At 34.8% G+C, this 12614-nt stretch overlaps 1 protein-coding gene across 5 annotated transcripts in view; it reads left to right on the top strand.

Annotated features, from left to right (window-relative positions):
• LOC149412267 (uncharacterized) overlaps nt 1-12614 on the top strand; it is a 284347-nt gene that overhangs the window by 247701 nt on the left and 24032 nt on the right. The window contains exon 1 of one of the 5 annotated variants that reach the window (XM_089645795.1): nt 4835-4976. The exons of the other annotated variants lie outside the window; for them this stretch is intronic. The gene's annotated coding sequence lies outside the window, so the exon portion shown is untranslated. Of the gene's footprint in view, nt 1-4834; nt 4977-12614 lie in introns of those variants that run through there. 5 annotated transcript variants of the gene reach the window in all.

The following is a 12614-nucleotide window of genomic DNA, read 5'->3' as shown; positions in this document are numbered from 1 at the left end:
TGTTTTGACATGATAGATAGATACCCTAAATACTTAAATATGAAATAAGCGCATGGTCGTGCCGCTTGGGAAGCGTTCGCACAAAGTGCATTGACTCTCCTATTTAACTTTTGGCCTTTGACAAAACTAGAATTAAACGTTCTCAAAGCAAAGCCATGATTCTCCGAAAGCGATGCAATTCCGTTATGGAAACGTAAGAAGAATGGAGACATGAAGCGGAATTGCAAATAACAAATATGTAAATAACATTAAACCCGTGCAATACAATCACCAATAACACGGAATATATAAACCGACAGAAGTGTGCTGTTGGGGTGTCTGGTGTGACTGAAGGTCGATTTTCTTTAATTGGGTGAAATTAATTAAAGTGTTTAAAATATCGAAGTTCTTTGAGACCTAGGAGTCGAAAACACTGAACTTTATGTAAATTATCTTTTTTTTAAATTTTCTTTCAAAATGGTACAGTCACGTTTCTACGTATTTTCTGTTGAGTACTAAGCACACTTTCATGTACTCAAATTCTGTACGAAAGTGTAATAATCCCAATTGCTTCATTCTCCGTAATGGCAGAGAATTAAAAAAAAAAAATAGTTTTAAATCTTATATTATTCTTAGGACGGGTTGTTTCGGAGAATTTGAACAATTCATCAAATTTCAACGTTCATTTACGGGTTCTGTGAAAGTCCTGTTCAAATTCTGTTTTTATATCATTATAGGCTAGTTGCTTGATAGAACTGAAATAGAACTTAAAAATATCTTTCACAGAACTTGAAAATTAACTTTGAAATTTGAAGAATTGTTCAAGTTTTCCGAAACAACCCGTCCTTAGTTCGAAGTCCTGTCGAATATAATTCTTCTATCTGGGTATCGATTCTCGGATTCAGGCCGCTCGCAATCGCCGTCGAAATCACATACATTGGTCGACATTCTTATTCTCGAGTCTCGTCGAAGGTACACACTTAGTGGGTCGAACCACTCGTTTGAGTGGAATGACTTCGTCGAGAATCGAGGTTTACTCTGGTACTTACTCTTTAAAATCCACTCCAATTCCATTTAAATACCTACTTAATTTATTTCTAAAATATATATTAACTTTAAACTTAATGCTATGCAATCGAGGTATAAGCGCGTATCTAATGACTCCTGATATTGTGATTGCAATTAAAAATAAATTTATATCGAGTAGTTTTAGTTGGTATGTTGAAGATTATAAGAATAAGTATGCTCAGTAAATCAAGCCTTTCTATAATTTCGTTAATAATTTTAAAAGTTAAATTCTAGCAGTCTTTTTCGAAAAGTTTGATTAATATTAATTGTTTGTTTAATAATTTTAATTCTTTCATCAAGTGGTTGTAAATTAAAGTTTCAAAATTACCTGAAGAGCGATGTACAAATATATAATACATTTCTACAATGATATATGTTATGTTACTAACTAATTATAGAGATAATAAACAGTACTATACTTACCTGGTAGATCACTTAAGATTAACACTTAATTAACATTAACTCTTAACAGGCCAAGATGCCAAACAAAGCGTCTGTAACCAAGTGGGTCTTCCGACGACCCCATGCATTTTTTCTTAAACTATAGAAATCCAAATTATTCAGTCAATTATTAATGGTAACTTATGTATTTATTATGTACTTTTGTAATACTAAAACGATATGTCAAGTGTTTAAGCTAATATAAGGAGGATAGTAATTTTGGGTACTACCTACTCCCCCACTTGGCTGCGGGATAGTTAACTAATTGTTTATTAGCGAAATTTAGATACATAATTTAGGAAATAATTGGAAAATTGGATATGATTGAACTTTCTCTCTGGAATGTTTTATTTAATTTAAGGGTATGACAACTCAAAAAGGTAACTTTTAGAACAAGGTAGTTTAGAACTGGATTCTTTTGGACTTGTTATGGATCTTAGTTCCGTTATTTGAGGAATGGTTATAAATATATAGGACACCAATCGCTCGATTGGTTTAGCCGAAATAATAAATAAAATTACATCATTTTATGGCGCATGATTTACCAAAAAGAAACTCTCGTGGGTACTCGTTAATTAATTATTTCGCTGTGAAATAAATTAAACCAGCCAGATAGAAAAGCTTTGTAGCGAACATCAAAGCTGGGTAATTACTAATCAGCCCCGCGGAAAGTACTTTTGGTGGATGCGTGTTTGAGATTCATTCCAAAAATAAAACAATTTTTACTAATTAGGCTTTAAATTTGATTCAGTTTTTTTTTTATTTTGAAGAATTTTTACCTCAGCTTTCGCAAAATTCTCCAAAACTTAGCTAAGATTAATTTTCTATGCTAAATTTTCGGAAATTATTGACGAAAAGTGGTGGAGAAAGGTTCTCGACTAGCAATCCGAAGGTCGTGGGTTCAAATCAAATTTGTGTTATTTCACAATTTATTAATTTACAATAAATGTAGTATACTTGCGTCACGTTCAAGGGTGGAAGTTACTCTCAGTCTCGCCTTAGTGTAAGACCACCCCATTCAGAAGTGCAACTTTGCTTGAAATGGCTTTCGATGACCAGATCTGAATAGCCTGGTACTTCCCCACCTTCCTCTACCCTATTTCATTCCCCTCCCCACTACCTTCAGCCTCACAACATACCCCAGTTGGGAGTGCCATAGTCTCACTGGCCCCAGACGGTTGGGAGCAGACTCTTGTGCGGTATTCACATAAAAAAATAAACATACTTCAGATATTATAAAGTTGCTATAACTAACGACAATGACTGATTAACTAAAAGTGAATCATTTTTTTAATTAATATAATACGCCACTACATAAGCAAGAATCTTTTTAAAATGATTCTACTTCTCTAAATAGTATAAAATAAAGTCGCTTTCCGCGTCTGTCTGTTTGTGCGCTTAGGATAGCTTATCTTGATAGGGTTTTTTCTATCATTCAGAAAATTTCTTCCGGAAGGCTATGCATACTTTATTTATAGAAAGTTAAGAAAAGTCGACGTTTTGCAATCAAATCGTAAAAAAATATTTTCGGGCGCTTAAATTCCTACCGCTGGCTAAACCTTATGAAATACATCAAAATAATGTACCACGGAATTGTATATCTTAAAAAGGCCTACAGAAAATTTAACGATGATCTCCTAAGGATGAATCCCAGGAACGCCAGGTACACGTCAGCTAGTACACAATAATAAAATACCCACCACCACTTTTTTAGTAATTTATTCAATAAAATCAGGCAATAAAGTTTTCGTAACACAATTTTATAAATTATAATCGTTCCCGCATCTCTTTCCAACTTCCAACTGTCCCGTTATATCTGTAAATAGTCCAAGTTTACGCATTCTCCGAATAGAGACAGGAATTATCTTCGCAACGCGTGCTCTAAAGGGAACACCTAACCTATACTTATCCGCTCTCACCAATTCTTCGCTCCTTCTTTAAAAATATCCTGTTTCAAGTGTTTTTTTGGGTATCTTGTTAAATATAAAAAATCATATCCTACTTGATTTAACGGGGACTACCAAACTAGCAAGGTATCCCCAACGCACACAGACAAACCCTTACACGCACTGACACACACCCTTACTCGCACGTATTATTGTAGTCGTACAATCCACACAATGTGTCAGGTATTAGAAAACTATGACCCGCGGGTCAATTTCGGCCCGTGGATAAAGAATTCATTTAAACGTTAAATCTCACTACAGGATAACATTAACACATCATGAATATTTAATAATAATATTTGGATGACTTCAAACTCACTTCAAGGGCGCTGTACAAATATACAATACATTTCTACGATGATCTTTGCTATCAATTTTAACGATGGTAGAGATCTCTAACCCAAGTACGGGAAATAATATCAGATGTATATCTATAGGCTATCGACTATCAAGCTGGAGGTCGCAGGTTAAAATTCCAGCGTATGCAAATAAATTAATTTGTGAAATTACTATTTTAAAATAATATATTGTATATTTGCAGCACATCCCAGAGTGGAAGATACTCTCAGTATCGCCCTGGTGTAAGACCACCATTGAGAATTGAAACTTTTCATAAAATGGCTTTGGCCGTGTTTAGTGAACAAATCTGAATAGCCAGGTACTTATCCCCTTTCCTTCTCTTCCCCTCCTTACTACATTCAGCCTCACGACACAATTGAGGATGACATAGTCTCTCTGGCTCCAGACGGTTCGGAACAGTTGGTATTCATATTACATTTAAAAAAAGTTCATTCTGATTATTATTCTTCTTCGTGAGCTTTCTGGTCTTTAGCTTTGAACATAAGTAGGTACATCTCAATGAGACTTATTTTTGCAACAACAACATTTTTTTTCAGAAAACTTTATTTTTCATTGTTATTTAAGTAGGTCAACCTACATACATGTCGTCATATCTTCCCATAAGCCTGCAGAGCCAAACATATTTACCATTTCGTCCCTTACATAAAGTTTGTGAAAACGATTGCTGACCCCTGCAATACATGTAGCGGCGCTCACGTGCGCTCTCTCCTGCATCCACAACACTGAACATCATCCCCCTTGCTCCTGCGACCCGCGCGCCGCATTCCGGGAACGCGAGAAAGGGACGCACACTTTTTTCCTCTTCCGCCTTGTAAGATTTTACCATTTTACTCTCAAAGCGCCCCCCTACGAAATGACGGCCGTCACTGTAACAGACTAACAGTGGTCCGGGATATATCTGTTAGGAGTTAGGAAGCTCGCAGCTTCAGTGATAAATATTAAATACCGGTTTTTCTCCAGTTCTACTTAAGTTGTATCAAATATGATCAATAATGTTGTGATATGTTGAGTGTTAAAGTGAAATGGTCGTAATGTTCCTGCGTTAGAGACCACAGCGAGCTACCACTCGTAACTAGTTACGGTATTCCGTTTTCTAAAACACGTCGGAAGCTTCGGAGCTTCCATAACACTGCAGTGCTTACGGCTTACCACAAATGTAACACTGAAGTGAATCAACAGCCGGTAATTATAACAATAAATGCAACTAAATCTTTATATGAAATAACACATCTCTCATACTTGTTTAAAACAACAATATTCTCGTGTATGTGTTCAATGACTTTCACAATCGTTTGATAACTTCACAAAGTGCCTGTTTATATTATCAATTGAATAAATTATTGACCATATTAACCGTGCAGTCTAACACAAGCGTGTAGACATTTGGCAACATTATGAGTGTGATTTACGTTTGTATATTTGTTGCCATATTATTGTGTTTTATATCGATGACTGAATTCTTAACTCTAACGCAAAATTGTTAATTTCTTTTTATTTACCTTGAAATTAAAGCCCAGTTTTACAAATTAGACTTGATAACAATAAAGACAAAAAAAGTTTATTTTATTTATATATTATTATAATTCATAGTTTAGTCGTATAAAGTTTAAATTTCAATAATGTGACAAGATATGCAGACTGAATAAAGTAATTATTTATTATTATTATTTATTTGACAATTTGTAAAGCGCCGCTTTTGTGAGATATCACCTCAGGGGCGCTTTACAGTTGATGCAGTTATTACAAAAAATATAAATATTACAAACATTAAGAAAAGTTAATTAAGTAAAATGAAGTACAAGAATAGGTGAAACGAAGATAGAAGATGGAGACTATGAAGTAATCTACAAATAAACTGGAATTTTTAAAATTGAAACTTTGTTGAAATGTATTTCCCCTACCACCATTTACATAACATAAATATACATAGACGCATTATTTATGTTTTAAAGTTGTCACTGAGTCATATAATTGATAATGAGAAAAATATAGTAGGTTTCGGTAAACCTACTCTATCGCTGTTTACAATGTAACGGAACATTTATCACGAATATATTTCGCATTGTCTTGTGTCTGTATTACTACTTCTGTGTCTGTATTACTACAACAACTACCGTGAAGGATATGATGGATTATGTTTTCTAGGGAAATGATAATGCCACTAGATAATACATCAACTTCCGATTAACGCATTCAGTAAACACAATCACAAGACAATATCGTTTATATTGTCGATACAAAAACCGGATATCTCTCTTTTTGTAAAGTCGTGTAATTGTCTGTTTTAAACGCCTTTCCGGTGGCGTAAAATAAATGCGTATAATGATGATTCACTGTAAATTGTAAAGATTAATGATGTTTACATTTATTGTGACAAATTTTAATATTTCTGATTGTTTGGTCGATCAGTTAACGCATCAACTATCACAACGCTATTATTGAAATCGTGTGAAACTAAAAAAAATATATGCATTTTCAGTACAAAGAAAGCTTAGATTTATAACTTTAACTCTCCCCTGAAAGTTGTGTAATTTTAATTGTGTATGGTGTGGCTAAGTATATTTATCCGTCAAAAAAAAAAGTATATTATTAATTGTTTCTAATAACATGTCTGTCAGATAGGTTACGTTTATTGTGCGAATATTTACAACAATCTGTAATTTAAGTTTTGAAATGTACGCATAAAATGTTGTTATCCAAATTTTTAGTATACATATATTGATTAGGTTTTTAGAACAAAGTGAATTTGGGGTAGTATTACAAATTTTTATTGAACTTTTTAGTCCGATCGAGTTTTACAACAAAATTTGTTGTAACAATTTCAGGACTGTACAGTACTATTTTTGACGACTACGCTAGAGCTATGCGAGCATTTCAACTGCAAAACCTCAAGTTTTCCATCAAAAGTTTCTAAGGCTATCCGCTCAATTTAAAGTTCTGTGCATACTTGGAAGTCATTCAAACTTTTCTTCGACACTATGCAAAGTTTCCTTTCTACAAATTAATTCATATCGCGCGCACGGTGAGACGCCGTCCAACAAATTAAATATTTGTGTTGCCGGTGAAGCTGATCTAAAAAGTCGTCCAATGGCGGGACTATTCTGTGATACATCGTAAGTTGTGAGATTGTGTGTTCCGGTGTCATGCTTGACTGCTGACTGCCGAGGAAGATGTTCCACGCGTAATCATTTCGACATCGCTTTCCACGAATTTCGACTTCTCAGCTTGTTAACAGAATTTGTATTGTTGTCTTCTATTTTGGTAATTAGCTTGAACCAATCGGATCAGATCTGCGACTTCATAAGGTTTTGTTGTCTTTCTTCGTAATGGTATGGCAGTCGTCAAATCATTTAATTTTGTTTACTGAAGTAGTTACAATTTGTTAGTTGTCGTGCAGCACGAAGGTTCCCGTTAAAATCGGTTTTCTATAAAAGGTTATGCTTATTATTTGTTTCTCGAAATAGCTATGTACTTCCTAACGTCCCTCTTTTCTTTTTTTCATTCTTTCTTTACACCGTTGTCTCCGAACAACGGGATTCGTTTGTATCAATGTTTTTCATTTCATCATTCTCTACATTTTAGCAACCTAAGCATAATTTCAACTAGTTTGCGATATAGGTACCTTCATAATAAATAACGCACATCAATTAGGTACCCTCAACTTACCGTTGACAAAAGGATCTTCCTTAAAATATTGGTTAGAGGGACAGTTGATTTTGTTTTACCCTTTGTCAACGAACAAAGATATTTTTAAACCAAGCCGAAATATTTTAACTCTAATACCAAACCGCGTTTGGACGTAATCTTCGCTCCCTCTTAATTACATCCCATTTAAGCCGGTTCATTAATATTTGAGCACTCGAGCTCCACAAAATAGATATCCGGATTCCCTGCGTTCTTATTTCCCCAATAGCAACAGTTCTGGCAAACATGGCTAAGCACCTAAACAGCCCATGTAATAGCAGGAAAACATCTGAATGGATACATTACAACAGTTACGCCTTAACGTGATAATATTACCTTTTGTTAACTCGGTGTGTCGTTCTTTGAAAACCGCTGAAAGATTCATTGTACTTTTTTCTACGAAGACGACGCATGTAAGGTATCATCAGAAAGAGAAGATACAACAGAGTTCTCAGTGGTAGGATCATACTAAAGTATTTTAATGGAAAACGCCTAATAAGGGTTACCAATTGTTCAAATATTTGGTTTAGTGAGTTGACTGTTTGGTCGGTCCACGCGAGCGCCCGCATAGTGACTAATTAAGCGTGGCATGCGATCCCTCCCTACCGACTGTCATTCTATAATTACAAACTTAACCGAACAGAAAAGAATCCATTTCTAGGGACGGCTGTATCGGAACCACTGCATTTCCGCTGTGGAAAAACGCCGAATTAATTTATAGACACTTAAATTTAAAAATGTCTTGCAGCGCCTGACGGGGAATTGTAGAAGAGCTGCTTTATTGGATTAGAGTTTTCAATTTGTTTCCAACTGACTACAACTACTTATTCTGCTATCGTAACTTAAATCTTGTTTCAAATTTGTCTAGGCGGGTTCATTCTCAGTTAAGTAGATACCTTTATTAGATACAGTTTAATAATACATATTTTTTACGATCGTGCGCTTCACGTGGCTGAATAAAGAATTTATTTTCACTTTAAACTTTTATATCTCGGGAGATGCGGGGTATCTTATTTACGGAGGTTTTTGCGGAACATCTAATTGGATTTTTTTGCGATGGCCCTCCACCCTCAACTTTGCCATTTTATCGTGAGAAATCAGGAGATTCTTATTAGGTAATATCTCCAGTTTACCAACATTCCTTTGAAGTATGTTTATAGTTACATAAAAGCAGTGGCGGTGCGTGACTACTGTGTGTATTAGAGTGCTAATTACAAAAAAGGCATTATTGATGTTGTTGTACTCGAAAACATGTTTTTTTAATCGGTTTTTTGTATGAAGATTTCCATTAAATCCGTGCGGCGCACAGCCAAACTAAAATTTCCAGAAATCTTAATACAAAAAATTGTACGATAAAAAATAAATAATCGTTTTGGACTAAACAACATCAGTAATGTTGAATTTTTCAAACTTAGCTCTGTATCGTACTGAAAAGTCACGAGCCGCCACTGCCTACAAGGTACTTGCCAGAATCCTAAGCGCAAGTTCTATCATAATGTTATTTTTAACACATTCCGTGTCCGTGTTATACACGAGTTTAATTGAATTGCTCTCAATGTTTTGTTATGACATGCCTTGTTGATACGCACCGCAATACATTCCAGTGCAGAGAAAAACCGTTCTGTCTTGTGATCAATCTATGAGCATAGTAGGCCCGCTGGCGTCGGCATAATTATACAGTACATCACTGATCTGGACAACAATCAATCCTGAACTCCGTCGACGTAAATTCGTGTGAAAGAAGACGCCGCAGACATCAGAGTGCGCTGCGCTGCCAAGCAAATTACAACTTGCGCTGCATTTATAATCTTATTTTTATCGACGGGCTTTTACCATAACCGACTTCAAAAAGCTTTACCAAAACTACTCTCCGTATCTAGAAACAATAACAACAAATGAGAAAGAGCAATACAAAATACATACGTATATTTGTACAGCGCCCTAGAGGAGATTTATTTCAAAAACAGTAATATACATCTCATTTAAATAATGTTATTATTATTTCAGAAACGTAGCACGTTGTTAATACGATGTTATGCTACGTATACATACGCGAACCGAACTGCTGAACTGAACCTCAACTTGTGGGAAAAGAACGAAAATGAATATAAATGGCGCGAAACGCCCCTTGCAGTTGCTTTGTTTCTTTCCCGTAATTCGTGGCTCAGTTCGCGTTTAAGTTCGCAAATGTATACGTACCATTATACACAGTGTTCCACGCTCATACCTCGAATCTTTGAGATTATGATAAAATACCTAAATATTTCAACTTACAACATTAATAAAATCAGTAGTTATTGGACAGAGATAGTTGAGGAGAGGGGTTCGTCGTTTACTCATCTAAGTGTCCAGTGACGGGATGTGGAAGATTTTTTTGTTTTTTTAGAGAAATAAAAAAAGTTACTGAAGACCAAAATTTCATTTCCATTTCTTACTCCAAATAATGTCAAAAATCAGTGGTAAAATAAAGTACGTCCCTCAACACCCTGTACCTACATTAAATATGTTTCATTCTCGCGTTACTCTCCACGCTGGACTACTTAACTGCCACCTATCAATTTCTCAATCAATCTTTATTTTTCAACACCCTTGCACACCCGATATTGTCTCATTATTCGCCTCGCCTCGGTCGTCGTTCGCAAGTAACAATCTACCGCTGTTATTCTTTTGAAGAGGGTTTTCGATTTAATAATTCTGATATTGAAACCGACGCCGACTCATGTGTGGAAAGTTTTATTGTAAAATTAAACTATCTTTCTTACCAACCATTTTTAATAACAGAATACTGAAGAAACGACCTCTCATAAGAGATTATTTAAATTTAAGCTGAGACCTAGAACCAAGCAACCTAGAATAGCTTTATAATGAGGAATAATATAATAATAATATCGAATTTCAGTTGGTTACTCGTGAATTCGCAGTAATTATTAAATCATACTGTTGCGTTACCAGCTTCTTGACTTGGCATTGCCCCCCATCTTCGCCCAGCAGTCATTCATTACCCGCATTCCAGATTTCTACCGGCTTATTTCATATTTCTCTTATATTATGATAATCTTATATGATAGTGGCTAAGTTGGCATCGCGTCTGGGACTCACCCAGGCGTAGTGAGTTCAATTCCTCGGCTGGCATCCATCATGACACAAGCAAAATGTTACGCTTACTGTGATGGTATTATGAGATTATTAAATATTTTCTTGTTATTCGTAACCTGGGAATGTTTGCCTTTCTTTTAAATTTAAATTAATTAAATTAAACATATGTATATATTTGTAAAGCTTTAGCGGTAATTATATTAAATTTCGTGGATAGAAAAAAATCTTTTAGACATTTCTCGGGAGTAAGTAATGCAAAATGGTAAAAGAGGTATTAAAAAATCGAGCGTAACTCAAATACACAATACACTATTGCAGCCCTTTCCAGTAAAATGCACTTTTTACGTCCTTACTCGAAGCTTATTTTAAATTGGATAGATATTGTTTAACATCTTTAAAAATAAGTAAATGATTTTTTATGCAGATGAACTACCGAATTGTTTTTATGGATTACGTAAACTGTGATGTAAAACACAACTCTCTTTTGGGGGCTGTGTATTACCTCCGGTTTAGGACAGCTGAAGATAGCAATTAGTAATTAAATTAGACATTTACCTTGGCCAAGCTGAAATCGTGATACTTACGCACCTACCGTACGTCATTTTGTGTTATAATCCACAACTCTGGAGTCGTCCCGCAGTCGCGAATCGGTCAGATAGATAATATCTGATATTTATCCAACACGAACAGTCATCTAGAAACAACACACGCTACTGACGCTTCCTCGGAAACATGCGTAAATTGTGTAATTGGGTGTTAGTACATTCTTTGAGCAATTATATTATTATATTACGATCTTCAAACATCACCCAAACAAATTTGGAGAACCTAGAATATCAATGGTCTTGCAAATTTGAGAAACCTTTAACTATAATTATGGTGTCTTCGTATTAAGACGCATCACGTCGTATAACATTTGGAATCAGGCCGCTAACATTAACACTCATTATGTAGAAGGCTATAAGGTTTATAATCCCGCTTCCCGTTTATGTGGGAAAAAAAACATGGAGAGAAATTCTGTTTTTATTTTGAGAAGATCTTTCACAATTAGTATTTAAATATTTTCGATTTGTTTCTAAAGAATAATTTTTCACATTATACAATAAAACCGTAACCGCAAACGAATTCCTAAGTAGAAGATTTTATTTAAAACATTTTTTAAGGGCCTGATTTTTTATATTTTTCTCGATTATTTCAAGATGTGTTCAACTCGCAGTAAATCAAAGCATCTAAAATATTTCTAAGACATCAAATTTTCATATAAAAAACATATGACGCATTTTTTGTTGTGCTTCGCCTTAAATATATGGGAAGATGAACAAGATTATCGCTAACGTCTTTGTCTGACCTTCATCGCATTCGTGTGGTAATAAAGGGAACTATCATAACTAAACTTTTATTTCTTTTTTATTCCGAAACGAAGGGATATTTTCAATCATACGCATTCCACAAAGTTTATGCATACAAAATACCTACATAAATATAATGAGGCGAAAACAGTGGTCATTCAATTCAATTTTTGCATTTTTTTTCGTGGCTTTTCTTGTGGCAACGAAGACCTAGTTTAACTTCTTCGTGGCTTTATTGTGGCTTCGATTATTATTGGTTTCTTTAATTGCAGCGTTTTCTCGTTATAAGTACTATTATACGTTAATTCGTCAATATTTGACCTCGAATCCTATAACTCGGGCACAAATAACCAACATAGAACATGGTACAGGCAAAGCGAGCAAATACATTGTCTAACTACAAAGACAATCTCCTTTTTGATCGAAAGTTTTTTAATCTCACTTTTAATCAAAATAATAGAATTGTTGTATTCTCCACCGAGAGTTATAAATGCACAAAGGCTGGAGTTTGATTTAGAATTCTGTTTAAGGTCCACAAGCCAATGATGACTGCCTTTTTTAATCACTTTACCATGTTTTTAATCCCAACCCTCATCAGCCAGAACACAGATTTACCAGTTTGTTAACGATCTGATGAAAATTTATGATTATTTCATAAGCTGTTAGAGATTATTTTTATGCCATTGTTCAG

Source organism: Hesperophylax consimilis, chromosome 23, assembly GCF_061612785.1.
Source record: "Hesperophylax consimilis isolate HC1 chromosome 23, BYU_Hcon_1.0, whole genome shotgun sequence".
NCBI classification, from domain to species: domain Eukaryota; kingdom Metazoa; phylum Arthropoda; class Insecta; order Trichoptera; family Limnephilidae; genus Hesperophylax; species Hesperophylax consimilis.
Note: the sequence above shows the minus strand (reverse complement) of the source record. Positions and strands in the feature narration are given on the sequence as shown.